Consider the following 15,356-nt stretch of genomic DNA (forward strand, 5'->3'; position numbering starts at 1 on the left):
ATTGTTTATTATCATAGTCATCTTATCTATCAAGCTTTGAATATATTTTGGGGACTTTGGAAAGAATGAATCTCTACAGACATGGTACATTGCCATTTATAGCAATATGCCAAATGGTATATGCTCTATTAGACATAGTCAAAGAAGACTAATATTCACATTTGGCAGGGGGGAAAAAAACCCCAAACAACTATTTTATTAATTGTTTTGACTTCATGGGCTTGTCGTAATGGGACGATTCTGGACATTTGGAGTGCCTCATCTTTTCAAGCATAAGGTGCCTGAATCAACTTCCATCGACATCAGAGTAAATTAGTGAACTTGCATCCTCTTAAAATGGCTGTAACAGCTTAACCAGCTTCAGAGTTTTGCTGTTGTGAAAATTTGATAATCATCTAAATTGAACCTTAAACTGAATGTTCTGTGCTGGCATTAGCACACTTTAGAGTTAACTGCAGCTTTAATACATAGAGTACTTCAAATACAACCAAGGCTGTGCAAAATTCTCAAGTCCTTAGAGATTATTTGAAAATGATACATGAAAAATCTTTGACCTTGAAAGTGGTAAACTGACATTTGAATGTAACAAAGTGCCTTAACACTTGCCTTTTAACTTACTTGGGTTTTTTTATGTGTCTCTCTATGCATATACACACACACACACAAATATAAACCTAAAATTAATTTATTTCTGTCTGTTGTTATGAAATGGCATTAGTACTTCCTAAAAGGGATTTGTTTTAGAAGGTGTAATACTTAGTAATATACTTTCATCCTTCCAGTGAAGTATGCTGCCTGAGCATCTATAAGAAAAAAGATTTTGTGTCAAGGTGCTTTACCAAAAGTGTTGGTTGAACTAAACTAATTTCAGAATGAGACTTTAAACCAGAAGCTATATAAGCAAAACATAGTCAACATTTCAAGGCCAGATGTCTTCTGCAGTATTTCAAAATGTCCATTCTCTAATGTAACCGATTTTTGAACTTTTGCCTATAATTGAGGCAGATGCTTAAATCTCTGCTACATACATGTCATTAATCAACTTATGTTGCATCAATTGCTGATTCAGTTTTGAATTGTTCTAAATGTAGTTTGTACTAGGCTGTTGGTTTCTCTGACTTTGCTTTAGGCAGTATGTAGAAAATGGCTTTGTCTACATGCAAGGATGGGTACAGTCGGCACAGTAATGCTCAGTCCTCATTCCCTGACGAACCTGGAAAAGGAAGACTGCAGGGAGGTGCACAGAAACTTACTGCTTTTCTGCATGTCTGGATTTTCTGCTGTAGGAAACTAAAGTACACATTCACATCCTGGTATGCAGCTGGGCTGTGTTCAGGGTATGTGCTCCAGCACTGGAGCTGAGATATAGCCAGTAAAACTCTGGGCTCTGAAATAGTGCATGAACTCTGGGCTCTGAAGTAGTGCATGTTTCTTTTAGAAGAGCAACCAAATTGTTTGACAGGCCTTAAAAATAATGTCTGAGGCTTATCTCTGAATATTTCTGTCACAAAAAAGTAAAATAAAATTAAGCCTTTGAATATATAGAAGATATTTCAGAAAACATTAAAACAGAACTGTAATTTTCTGTTTTATTTAAACAGCAAACCTACCATGTCTCATGAGGGACTCTAACATTGGCCATTTCCTTACAGTTCCAGGATAAATGAAAGAAAGTACATACGTCATGTTATTTCTTTTGAAGCTGTACTTCTTCCACTCCTTGCTTTCCTAGTGCTCTTGTCTGAGCTGTTAAATTGTTGTTTTAAGGAAGTGATTCCAGCTCACTTAATATAAAAGCTCATATAAAAGTTGGCAGATATGGAAGGAACTTCATAAAGCTTCTCTTTCCCAGATTTCTCAAGGAATCCAGGCCAGTTTCCTTGTCTTAAGCAGGGTTGAGAGTAAACTATGGAAAGTGATGACATCTCATTTGTCACAAGCTTTTCCTATTTTTTCTGAACTTTACAGTGGCTTTTGTTTCATATTTGGCAATGACACATTAACCCCCCCCATAAAAAGTAACGAATATGTTCCTTACATATGTAGGATGGTAGCGTTAGGATATAATGGAAGGTATCTGGAATTAAAGGCCTTTCTCATATGTAGTAACCAACTTCTTGGCAGGTAGAAGAGCTGTTGTGTATGCAACAGGGGTATAGAGCCTTTTTCTGGAACAGTTTTGTTTTTCTAGAATCTCTTTGTTTATTGTGTTCATATTTTACACTGATTAATGGAAGACCCTAAGCATCAAAGTAGCAGTGATCACATTCACATAAAGACAGAGAAAAAAGCAGCAGCAATAAAAAACCGGCAGTGGGGTGAAAGGACATAAAAGAAGTCTGCAAGAAGAATGCAGGAGGCACAGTGCTGCAGGTTGGCATTTTTGGACAGAGCCAAGTTCACTTGTGGAAAATGATAGTGATACGAAAACCCCCAGGTGCTCACAGAGCCTGCTTTCACAGTTTGCAGTAACAAGGAGAAGTGTGAGTTAATGCACACCTGTTCTGACAAACCTAATGGAAACAATTGCAGTTGCATCTTTTTGTCTCCTTGGAATATCACCAGTCTTAGGAGAGTAAAGTTCATAGTCATCAATTCCATGGGTTGTCCCAAGACTTCTTATTCTGCCTCCAATCAGCTGAGGACATTCTGCTGCATTTTTTGAAGCTCACACAAGAGGCCAAATTTTAGAGCTACGGTGAGGCTTATGCTGCCTGCAGTATCACCTTTAAAAGTTTAAATATTGTTGTGGAAATTGGGTTATTCCCAGATTTAGCCTGTGTCTTACAAGTTAACTTTTTACATTACTTAACCTGTGTGACTAGAAGTAACGGAATAGAGGCGTGATGACTTCAATATTAATAAGATTCTAGAGTGAATTTAGTATATGGGTTAACCCCCATGAGGGGTTTTAGAGTAGGATTGGCCCCGTGCTCTTTTTTGAGGGTATCTGCAAGTAGAGAGGCCAGAGTTGTTTCAAGTCCCCCATTTACTAGCACAAAGGGCTTGTCTATTGGGTTTGTACTTTTTAAAGTATTTTTTCTTCTTTTGTGTGGTGTAAGCACACAATCTTTACAGAATGACTTAAAAGCAGTGACACTAGATCTGTTGCAGATTGAGCTCATCAACTTCCGCTGTCCACTTATAGTCTAGATTTGGCCCTTGGCTTTATTGCAGCATGAAAACCCATACTCTCAAAATACTGGCTAGTCACCAGAGGCCAATAACATTATATGATGAAAACCAATTACATCGAAGGCTGAGCATTTCCATGCCCTGCCATTCTGAAACGTCACAGGGACGTGAAGCATGACTATATATTGCTACTAGAACATGTTGCATTTGAGGGTTTAGATTTCAATTTTAAACCTGTGAATGAAAGATAAATTATATCTGATGCTAGGTTAGTGTTGAGGATGGTGGTATTTTCCATTGAATACTTACAGTCAGTTTTCCTGTATGTTTTCATTTGATGGCTATTTTAGTTATTTTTCTTAAAGTTAATCCAAAGAATGCTCAATCATCACTTTCAAGATTTGAAATTGAAAAGGTATAATTCCTATTCCTGACTACTGCTGTTTCATTCACTGACATCCTAGAATAACCACAACTAGTCCAATCAAATGCTGCTTGACCCATAACCTTTCCATTTAGCTCCACGAGGCAAGAGCTGAAAAACAAATGTCAGAATTTCACACCTACTAACGGATTTAAAAAATATTTTTTTTAAGGAACTGTCTCTAAATGAAGTCATATATTCTGAAGATAATATGAATTAGTATTTAGAAGAAATATCAACTGCTTTGGTATTCTAGGACTATTTTGACTGAGAGGAAATAGTGATTTTTGGTTTGGAAACCATAAGTGTTGCTTTTGGTCTGAGAAAAAATTAGCCTTTCTGTCACTGAGAACAGTAGCTCAGATAAGAAATGCTGTGTGTGCTTAATAATCTTCTGAAAAAGAGAACATATAGGAGGCCAAATGTTTGTGTAAAATAGAATATACTAATTTGTATAAAGTAAAACCTTCTGTTTCCCATAAGTGCAGACAGCTGTGAGTGTGGGTTTAATTCCCCTCCACCTCTAGGCTCTAACCCCTGAAAATATAGTTATATGCAAAGCTTTCATGAACAAACCTAGCATAAAATGATACCCTGAATAATTAAATGGAAATTTGAAACCAAACAGCAGTTTGGTGGAGGTATGCTATATTTAAAATATTATCAACTTTATTGTGAAGATACCAGATTTTTTCAGTTTCCCAGAAATCAAATTGCCTTTGGAATATTCTTTTAATATTAATTTGTCCATCCAAACATTAATATCTACTTCTGCTCTGGTATCTGGAATGCCATAAGAATGGTTCTTATCAACACTACAGCTCAAGGTCATGAGCAGCATGGAAACAGTAGCTGGAAACCAAGAACCAAACCTTGACTACCCATGGTCTTAAAGGCTTGACACAGGGTGGGTACTGTTAATCTGAGTTCCTTGGCCATATTTCATTCAAGATATGAAACATTTTGCAGGCTACTGATCAGAATTTTAAATGCACAATGTGCTTTTTTTTTTTTTTAGTCTGCTTCCTTTGCTAGGCCAAAACACAGTTGTACAAAAGAATTTGAACTATATAGTAATGTAATACTTAAATACAAAGAAAAGGCCTGGAGTTATAGTCGTGATTGTTCAACCTTAATTCCTTTTAGCTAATCAAGGTGACATGGGCAAGTACAGTGCTATCTGAGAAGATATTCTGGATGTAATTTGCAAACATCTGTGGGACCTTTGGTACTGTTCCTGTACAACTGCAGTGTTAGATTCAGAGGCTCATATGAAGACTTCATGCTGATTCAATGGCTGCTGATACCAACAATGTACATGAGTTTGCTGTGCTATTTTGTATGATCTACATAAGATCTACTCTGTACAGTGAGTGGAGTGCTGCATTATTAATATGGGGCTTACAAAAATATAATTGTAAAGAAATAGCTGACGTTTAATTCATTAAGGCTGTACTTTCTAAAAGAAAACCTACATTTAATGTGACCATTTAATCACTGTCATGTATCACTAAAAGAACCCTCCATTATGTGTGTTTGAACAAATGAGCTCTAAATGAGAATATTCCTAAGTAGAGCAAAAGACGACATTAAGACCTCAGCTGACATGCAGTTTCTTAAAAATATTGTGCTGTTCCTCAAACTGACGTTAAGGTGTGGCTGCAATTTTCAGCACTCTTTGCATGTTATTTTGAGGTAGCTTATTTTTTGTCATCTAGAAAGAATTGTAGATTATATGGTACCTCAGCTCTAGCTATCACCAGGGGAGTGTTAAATGGAGATAGTCTGCTGAATGTAGTAAAGCTACCCTCCTGAATGTCTTACCTAGAAAAGTGAAAAAAACTTGATGGATACAAAAAAGTGAACAATCAAAAAAGGAAGAAATATGTAGTCCCAAAATACTAATTCCTGACCTTGCAAATACCCTGTAGCATGTGCAAAAAGTAGTTCTGAAGAAAAGATTACTAAGTTACAGTAATAAAGGGTAAGAGACAGTAATCTAGAAAGTGGTAGCCTTTTCTACCATGACACCTCTGTTAACGCAAGAGATCTGTAGCAACAGAGGGAAGAAGTTTAAAACACAAACCTCTCTGTAAGGAAAAAATGCATGCATTTATAATGTCCATGTCTTCACTCCTGCATTTTTAGGAAAAGCGTTAAAAGTCAGATCTCTAAGCCTTGCTCATGTAATTCTCTGCAGGGAATTTCCTGAGTACCTTTCTCCTTTCTGTTCAGGACAGGATCTTCAAGGAAGAGAGCCAACTTTCCTCTATACCTGGGTCACTGAGGAATTATCTGCCGTGTTGTATTGCATCCACACTGCTATGGGAACGCTGGGGAAAGGAGCTATATTCCCACTTTGCTGGTATGGTATTTTATTCCTACCTTTTTAAAGGGGCTTTCAGTGTAATGAATCCCCAAAATGATGTCAGCAAGACTTGTGGGAAGGTTGCTAAAGCTTTGGACTTTCCCTCCCTGCAGAAGAGACACCATGCTGAGCGGGTAGATTGATATATTTGTCATAGTGAATTAAGATAGAAGGTAATCTCATCTCTGAATATTTTTATAGATATTCAGTGTTACTGGTATTTAATTCTTTATCACGGGGAGATTTATTAGCAGTTTCTTGTTGCTGGGACAACAGTAACAGTCTGTAGAATACAGAATTTGGGAGGCTGGTTATGCTTTGCCTCTTTGGTTTCATGTAAGAGAGAATGAAATGCATAGCCACTTGGAATATGCATTATTCCAGCTACACAGGACTATTATCTTGTACACTAAATTACCAAAGCTCTTTGCCTGTGTGATTTCTTATAAGCTGGAACCTTAAATTATGTGCATTCGGGCTGCTACTTCATAGTAGGATCAATTTCTAGCAGATAAATATTTTGCCTGTCTCAGAAGACAATTTTGAAAGTTGTTTGTCCCCTGTTCTTTTAATTCTATTATGTTATGTTTGTTGGAAATGGCTTTTCACTCCCTGATGATTGCTTGTCACGTAAGTCGTAACAAGAGATTTGGATGAAAATGGCATAACGAGAAAAGCTGCATTTCAATAGTTTTTTTTATAGTATTCTACAAAACTGGCCTGCCACCTTTTCCTGATTTATAGTAAAGCTGGTTCAGTATAAACTGATTTGAAGTTTTGAAAGTCTCTGAATTTTAATTTTTTCTGATGAATCTATACGTGATATGTTTCAAACTGTAATCCAGCTCCCATTGAAGTCTATGGCAATGCTGCCATCAATGCCTATGGTGCAGAAGTGGACTTATAATGAGCTATTTAACATTTCACTTATCTAAACTGTCACAGCTTGAAAGCTGTAGTAAAAGACTGGTGGGGTTTTGGAGTGACTGAAGGGCCTGTAAATGTAATCAAAGTGACAAAATTGTGTGTGAGAAGTCGTTTCATCTCAATCTCCTTCATCTATGGAAACCTGATAGAGTTTGTTTAGTAGATTCTGGCATACAAAAATGCATAGTCAAATGCAGTATTTAGAATGACTGTTCAGAACAAAAGCAGACAGATGAATACTTTTACAGCTAAGCAGCTATAGTTCAGTAGTTTTAAGTTCTTCATGTTCTGTCACAGAACTTCTGATGAGAAAGTCTTGTTTGTAAACCACATCTAACTCGACTTTCTTATCTGTACAATAATGGACCCATATCTATCTTTCTTGGAGAAGATCTGAAAATTCATGCTCTAATATTTATGGAGTGTTTCAAAAGAGTGATCATAAATAAGATAGAGCATGAAAGCTATATATTATGATATCTGGTGTGTTTAATATAAAAAATTGTTTCATATCTCTGATCTTAATGTGTTGTTCAGAATTACATAGAATTACATAACAACTGATCTCAAATCAAGGAGTGTTTTGGGTTTTTTTCCCCCCCAGGAGTTTCTCTCAGCTTCTGAAATTCAATTTGCTAAATACATCCAAAGAGATACTAGTTCAAATGAACAAATAAATGGATTTTCTTTAAAAAAGAAAAAAAAAAATCCTGACAAATTATGGAACAAATTGTAGTAATTATGTTAGGTACATTTGCTAGTACAGTAAATGAGGTATAAAACAAGTGTGTCTTCATCTTCCTTTGAAAAGACTTAATTATAGAGACTTTAATGATAAAAGAACCAATGTATATACTGTATATGTTACCACAAACTCTCAGCAAGTGATCTGTAGCAAGGTGGGAAGAGTTGCAGTGTACATGATGCAGAACTGATCTTGGAATTGCCAGAAGTTGTAAGCAAAAATAGCTTCGAGTTCACAGGTAAACTTACATAATGTTTCTCCTTGAATTTGGGGATTCTGAAAACCAGTTCAGAATCAGTACAACAATAATAATCAAAGCTTGGCCAGATCCCAGCATGTCTCTTCAACCCTAGTGAATTGAATTGTGGAGGACTTAAAGTTTTATAGGCTGGTGCTGCTACAGAATTTCATTTTTTATTATTAACAATGAATAAGATGTCAATGAATGAATCATCCAGAATATTATTCAGCATCTTGCCCCTCACTACAGGAAGGACATTGAGTTGCTGGAGCGTGTCCAGAGAAGGGCAACCAAGTTGGTGAGGGGCCTGGAGCACAAGTCTTATGAGGAGCAGCTGAGGGAACTGGGGTTGTTCAGTCTGGAGAAAAGGAGGCTGAGGGGAGACCTTATCACTCTCTAAAACTACCTGAAAGGAGGTTGTAGTGAGGTGGGCACTGGTCTCTTTTATCAAGTAACTGGTGGTAGGACGAGAGGAAATGGCTTCAAGTTGCACCAGGGGAGGTTTAGATTGGATATTAGGAAAAATTTCTTTACTGAAAGGGTTGTTAGACATCGGAACAGGCTGCCCAGGGAAGTGGTTGAGTCACCATCCCTGGAGGTATTCAAAAAGTGTGTAGACAAGGCACTCCAGGACATGGTTTAGTGGGCATGGTTGATGGTTGGACTCGATGATCTTAAGGTCTTTTCCAACCTAAATGATTCTATGATCTTCAGGCTTTGCCGTATCTTCCTTTCTGTTACTCAGTATAAATATGTTGAGTGCAATTGTATGTGTTGAGTTAAAACATTTGTAATTTGTTTGTAAAATAATGGATAAATCCTCCCTTTCCCCCTTTTTTACTTTGTTCCAAGATATCAGCCTGTTTCTTTGATAGTTTGTTTCCCTTTACTCAGATATGGTGCTGCACAGGTATTCTAGCACCAGTTCTCTTGACAGATAGACTACCTCTCCTCACACCACCTTTCCCACTGTTAATTTAAAATGTTGATTGACAAAATTCAATTCTTAAATTAGGGTTGCCTTGTATAGAAAATATTTCCTAGGAAGACTCTGCCATGGAAAAGTTAAAATTCTAGGAGTGCCTGTATGGTTTAGAGGCACTATTTTGTTGTTGTTGTTGTTTACCATTGATGATTTGTTTGCAAAATGAATGAGCACATGGAATGAGAATTTTTAAATACAAATCATGTATTTATACCTGTAGTAGTGGGTGCTAAACAAGATATGTTTATTCACCTTACCATGTGACATCAGTCCTATGAGCTAAATTCCTGTATCCTAGCAAACTGAAAAGGAGGAAGAAAAGATATTTTTCCTGAATGCCAAATCTTTCCATTTTCCACCAGCTCTAATAAAGGCTAACTGTAGTTTCAATCGAGGAAACTGTTCTGAAAAATCCTGAATGTTTTTTTCTATTATTCATGTGGGTTTTTTTTCATATGTGAAAGAACAGCCAATGCTTCTGGAGACCATTCTGAGTAAACTATTTGATAGGAAATTGATTGATGTAGGAAATAATCTAGAAAAGCAGTAACTTTAGCTTTTAAGTGCTCATGAAGCTACACAAGGAAGTAATTAATAAGAATTTGACTTTAAGATAAATGACTGAGGAATTGTAATATCATGGGAGAGTGTAAATTGGAATCTGGTAACATACTGTATGAGAAAGGTAATATAAGGAAACTATTCTTCATCAGGTTGAAAAGTTTGAATGTTGTAGTGATTTATTTATGAAGCTGATAAAGGGTAAGCAAAAAGAAACATGGGTCCCAAACTGTAGGACAGTAAGCTGAAGGAAAATTGACATTGACTCCTTAAAAGTTTGGAATCCCTAAGGTCGTCCTTAAGGCAACACTTTCCTGATTTCTTGTCACTGGGTGAAATAAATGCCAAAAAACAAACCCCCAAACGGGAAACTGTTGACATCACTGGTGTATTCTGACCTTGTGTTATTAATGGCAGTATCGAGGTGCATCTGGGCATAGAATATGACTTACAAAGTTACAAGTAAGATTACAAGTAATCTTTTCTTACAACTGGAGTCATACAGCAGTTCTAAGTATGGTGGGTGAAATTTAGTCTGAATTTGAGTGACCTCAATGCTGTTTTAACAGGAATGGCTAGGCCAAAGCCCAGGCAGTTTGGTTAACCTTAAGGTTTGGAAAAATTAGATATATGCTCCTATGGACACTTTATTCTGGATAATGGCAAAGCCACGAATAACTAAGAAAAGTGGTTCTAGACAGCATTTTTTTTTGCCAAAGATAAGTTTTGGCTTTGCTTATGTGCCTATGTTCTTAAAGTAATGAGTAAGCATATTGGAGACTGCCCTGATATGTGTAATTGTGAAATCAAGGAAAGCAGAACTCTATTGCAGAGGTAAAGAAGAAAGGTAATTATGGCAAGATGGGGACCAACTCCTTCAGGATGATTTCATTATTAGCAATGTCGAACTGGGCAAATGCAACAATAAAAATGTAAAAATGTAATGAGGTAAATTACACAATGTTCATATTCATGCTCAATATGTGTGTAAATATACATGTAAGTGTATATATCTCCCAGCCCCTGGACACTTGCATGTGTGTTGATACACATATTTCCCAGCTCCTGGTTGCATGGTAATGCTACTCAAAATATCTTCTATTATATAAGCAAAATTACAGATGTAGTCTATCAGTGACTCTCATGGTTTATTTAATCTGTTTTACCAGACCAAAATCATGTGAGTGTTCTGCTGAGAGAAAAATCAAGTGCATCTTAAAACTTGTATTTCCAATTGCTAATCAAAATTGTAGTCTGTTCCAAAGCCTCTTGAAGTGAATAAAACTTTTTTTCCCCCCAAACTTACTTTGGATCTGACCTGTAAGTATTCTACAGTGTGGCATGATACATCAATTTGTGCAAACAGGGAGAGGGAAAGTGATATAAACCTGCCTCTGACTCGTGGGATTTTGACCTTTGGAAATAATATGTAATGTTAATAACCTGGTGCAGGACAACAAGTGGTAAAAAAGAAGAATGATTTATTGGTTTGCAGAGTAAAAGTATGCTCCCTGCCAGTTTATAAGTTTGCAAGTAAGTTATATTTTGTGCTAAGACTGTCTTAAAAAAAACAACAAACATTGTCACCATGTCTGTATGAGCAAATTGATTCCTTATAGCAGTTTCCAGTTTAGGATACACTTTCCCTATCTGAGGCTTGCAGTATTTTCAGACTGTCTGACTTCTAGCCACCCTATTGTTAAGAATGATTTGACTTTTAAATTTTGTCTAATGACTAATACTCAAATTTACTGTATCACTTCAATTTTAATAAGAGATGATCACTTCTGTTGAACTAAATATAGTAAAATCAATAGACCTGATTATATAAAAAGCAACTGAGAAGCTAGTCTTCCAAAACAAGTTTTGCATGTACACATGTTTGTATATTGTGTGTATATGTATGTATTGTATATGATATATGTGTATATATATATAACTGTTCATATGTGTTATATTTTAAATTAATGCTGTCAGTATCTTCCTACTGTTTATTTTTGTATGCAGGAAAGTTTGTCCCCAGTGATCAACCACTATGTTAACTAAAACTGGTTATCTACTAAAAGTGATGTCAGAAATTTGAAGTCAAATTCTGATCCTTGTTTACAGAGCCTGCAGAGTTACAATCCCACATTTGGTTAAGCAGTAGCTAGAAGAATTGTTGAAGTATTGTGAATTTGTATTTCCCCATCTTTAAATGCCTTTATTTAGGATAATGTCTTACTGCACCTACACAAAACCAAACAACATAGTAAAAGACTTCAGCTTTACCTTTGAAAGCTCCTCCTTCTGAAGAATTTGCTTTATGCTGGTAAGGTGTGCTCTACACATGCAATAGCCTATTAAGGTTTCGGCTAATGGCTTTTATCCTGGAATTCTTCTTAGGGCTGATAAAAGTCCATAGGTGTTTTAGTGCTGGTATATTACATTACAGCTCTCTCTAAATTTGAAAAAATCTTACCATTGATTTTCCGTAGGTGGTTCTTGTGTCTGGAGGGAAAACACTCCGCTTTTACTCCAATTGCTTATAGTGTTCCCCCCAAAGAAATTAATTTTTTGCCTTTCTTCACCTACATCTGCTTAATATTGATCTATCATACCAACTCCTGATTGAGGAAAAACTGTATATAGAATGTTAAATGTGCATGTACCAAAAGCCAAAAGATACTGAAGAATGTGTTTAGAGCTAACTCCGAACTTGCCTGATTAAACAAGTTCTTAAATAGTAATATTCTTATGTTGCTGGTCAGAGGTCGCATCACTTTTATGTAAAAGTCTTCTGTCATTTTCAGTTATGAATTTTGCTGATACAAAAGGACTTAGTATTCATAGACTATATGAACAACTCTGCCTTTGGTACTTTTGATATTCTGGATTTTCTGCTATAGTATAGTTGGTGCTCTGTCATAGCAGTAACCTCAAATAAACAACACACATCTTGAATTACGGTATTTTCTTTTCTTAGTTATTCACTGTACCTTCATCCAAAAATCTTACTCTGGTTTTGATCATCTGTAGCTCCTTCCATGACAGAAAAAGCTGAAATAAACACTTATTAAGCAGCAGTCGCTGTTACAAAACACTCTGAATTATAAATTGCCTAAGTCCAGAGTAATGTATGAAAAGAATTCTGTGCTGAAGTTGCAAAAGAAAATCCTGTTGAGCATCATGTTGGCTTCCACAGCATTGTCTTGGATCTAAATTCAGCTGTCTTTTATGAGGATATAGAGAGACCCGGGGATGGCTTATGTTTGCTTGCTTTCCATTTTAGTGATTTACAGCATACTAAACTCATGCATACATCAGGGAAATGGTGTTCCATATTTAGTTTCAAAAATGCAAGGGATTATGTAAGATGGAGGGACGGAGATAACAAGGTCACAAAGTCTGGATGGAAGACATTCTGTTGTGTGGGGAGTGAGTATGGTTAGTTGCTGGATGGTGCTAATAACCGAGATAGAATTTGTTGTGTGGTTAAGACACTACTGTTTCAAGAGTGTTTAGGAGGTTAAAACTTCATTTTTCCCCTTCAATAGGATAGAAAGGGTGATATGCAGCTGTGGTCAAGTTATACGAAATGGGAACATTACGCTTCCATGGCCAGAGATAATGCTAAGAGTGGCAAAAGTCCCTCTAATGCTCTTTCTCACATGCTGCTCCAAACCCTGTATTGCTGGGTAAATTCACATCTGAGATGCTGCAGGCCAGATGTGGCCTATCAAGTATTTTATGCAGTATTACAAGTAAATTTTCTTTCCAGCCTCCCACATGTAAAAGACAGTACTGCTGCAAATTCAATTGCAGATGATGTAGCAGGCTTGCTCCCCACAAGCATTCAGTCTGACATCTGGCCATCACTGCAACTTCTGGAGGGAAAAAAAACACCACCAAAATTCCCTGTATGACACCTCTGAAGATCACAGAAGAAAAAGACAGATGATTTCTGAAACATAAAAAAAGAGTTTGCTGCAGAATATAGTCTGAAGCCTTGTTCGGACTGCCTATAAACCAAGCTGGAATGCAAGTCTGTCTAACTGATGTGGTTGAAGTCATCTCAGCATTAGTCACAGACAGCCTGGACTGATTGTAGGTTGTGTTCAGAGCACACATTTTTGTGCATGCATAGTATTGTTTCCTTTGTATACCAGAAAATGGAACAGCAATTTTGGCTATTATTTTGCCAATAAGTGTGCTGGAAAGATGAATACAAAGCAATTACAAATATGCCATTGTTAAGTTGGTTCTTGTTTGAAGGCTTTGCCAGCTCTGTAATTGCTCTCAGACTAATCAATTATACAAATTTTCTTTTTACAAAGTAGAGCAAACTGCTAACCCGATTTCCTGATTATTGTCCTTTATGTTTTCATAAAGCTTTTAGATTAATTAATTCCTAGATGAACATAATTTACAAGTACAGTGGATGCTTTCTGGAAAGCAGTCATTAATCATTGTAATGTATGACCTCAATCATACCTTGTGTCTTAAAAATATGCTTTTATATTAATCAATAATTAACATTACCTTGCACTATGTCCTATATTCAAGAAATTATCCTTGTTGTTTTTAAAAGGCAAATAAAATACTTATGAACTTCTCACGCTACCTTCCTCCAAAGCTGTTGAATGTCAGAAATAGATGATGGAAAGCTAAAGATATCATCTCTGATTACTTAGCTGTGTGGGAGATGGTGCTTGAGGCAAAATGTTTTTCCTGTATCAGCATCAATACCTATGGATCATGCCATGAAATGCATCAGACTACAAATCTTAGTGACAGACCACCTATGTAGGGTGGTTTGTGTGCTTCTCCCAAGTCCTTAATGAGTTCAGCATTCAAACCCAGTTCAGTCATCAGCCTGCAAACTGATTATTTATCTTTAGCATTATGGCTGTAAATATTGGATTGTTCTGGAATTAAAAGAAATACATAAGTAAGATCTTTTGAAAACTTACATAGAAGTATGGATATGTATGTATGTCTGTGTATTGTCTGTCTTTCTGGGCATGGTAGACAATCTACTGGCAGGCTGTTTCTGACTGTGTGACCTTGAGAAAGTCTCTTGAGATATCTCGTCTCAGCTTCCTTAATTTTTAATAGAGATACCGATATCTGCCTGACTTACATAATGTAATAAGTTGCATCTTCCTTTGCAATGTATTTTAAGACTTCTGGATGAATAGGTTTAATTGAAAATCAAAACTAACCTCTTCTATCCTCCATCCTGACAGAAATCTTCTGGACTTCAGATAAAGCTGAAATGTAATAGAGTAATACAGAACTAGAAGCATAGACCACTTATTTGTGCTATGTTTGCCAGATTTGTGTTAGCTTAAGAGTTACCAAAGAATCTTGCACGTGTGTCCCTAGCTATAGAGACAGTGGAGAATTTTTCTGTGTGTGATTTTTTTTTTTTAATTAAAAAAAAAAAATTATTAAAGAATCTAGTATCTCAAAAATGGTTCATGGAAAAACCTTGATTTCCACCCAGCTAATTCACTTGCAAAAAAATTCAAAGAAATTAGTGTGAAAAATCTCCTAATGACATGTCTTGGTTTTAATTCAAAATGAAGGTGTGGAATTTTGGTCTCTATTCTACAAAGGCTGAGCTATTTAAATGGTTGTAACTGGAGTGAAAAAAGTTTGCATTTCAGCTCTGCAGCTTTGATCACTGTTCTAAGATGTTCCCTATAGTCAAATGTAACTATAGGTTAGGTACAGTGGGAGTGGTTGGTTTCTGAAAGATTTTCATGGAAAACAGTTGCTGTCTTCAGAAAAAGTAACTTTTTAAAGTTTGTATTGCACATCTTGGTAATTCACAGGTTCCCAATTAAACAAAAGCTTGCTAGCTGAAATATATTTTATTCTGATATAACATCTAGGTGTCTCACAAAAATGGTATTAGTTGTGAATATTATTGGTATCTTTGATGGAACAAGTTCCCATCAGTGGATTTCCTCTCATGTGAAACTC

At 36.2% G+C, this 15,356-nt stretch overlaps 1 long non-coding RNA gene across 1 annotated transcript; it reads left to right on the forward strand.

The window, feature by feature from the left end:
- The first annotated feature begins 4,361 nt into the window (after nucleotides 1–4,361).
- LOC115345926 lies at nucleotides 4,362–14,238 on the forward strand. The gene is made up of 3 exons (XR_003924968.1): nucleotides 4,362–4,466; nucleotides 5,795–5,924; nucleotides 13,147–14,238. It is a non-coding gene; the product is annotated as an uncharacterized LOC115345926 (long non-coding RNA).
- The last annotated feature ends 1,118 nt before the right edge of the window (nucleotides 14,239–15,356 follow it).

Source organism: Aquila chrysaetos, chromosome 1, assembly GCF_900496995.4.
Source record: "Aquila chrysaetos chrysaetos chromosome 1, bAquChr1.4, whole genome shotgun sequence".
In the NCBI taxonomy this organism is placed as follows: domain Eukaryota; kingdom Metazoa; phylum Chordata; class Aves; order Accipitriformes; family Accipitridae; genus Aquila; species Aquila chrysaetos.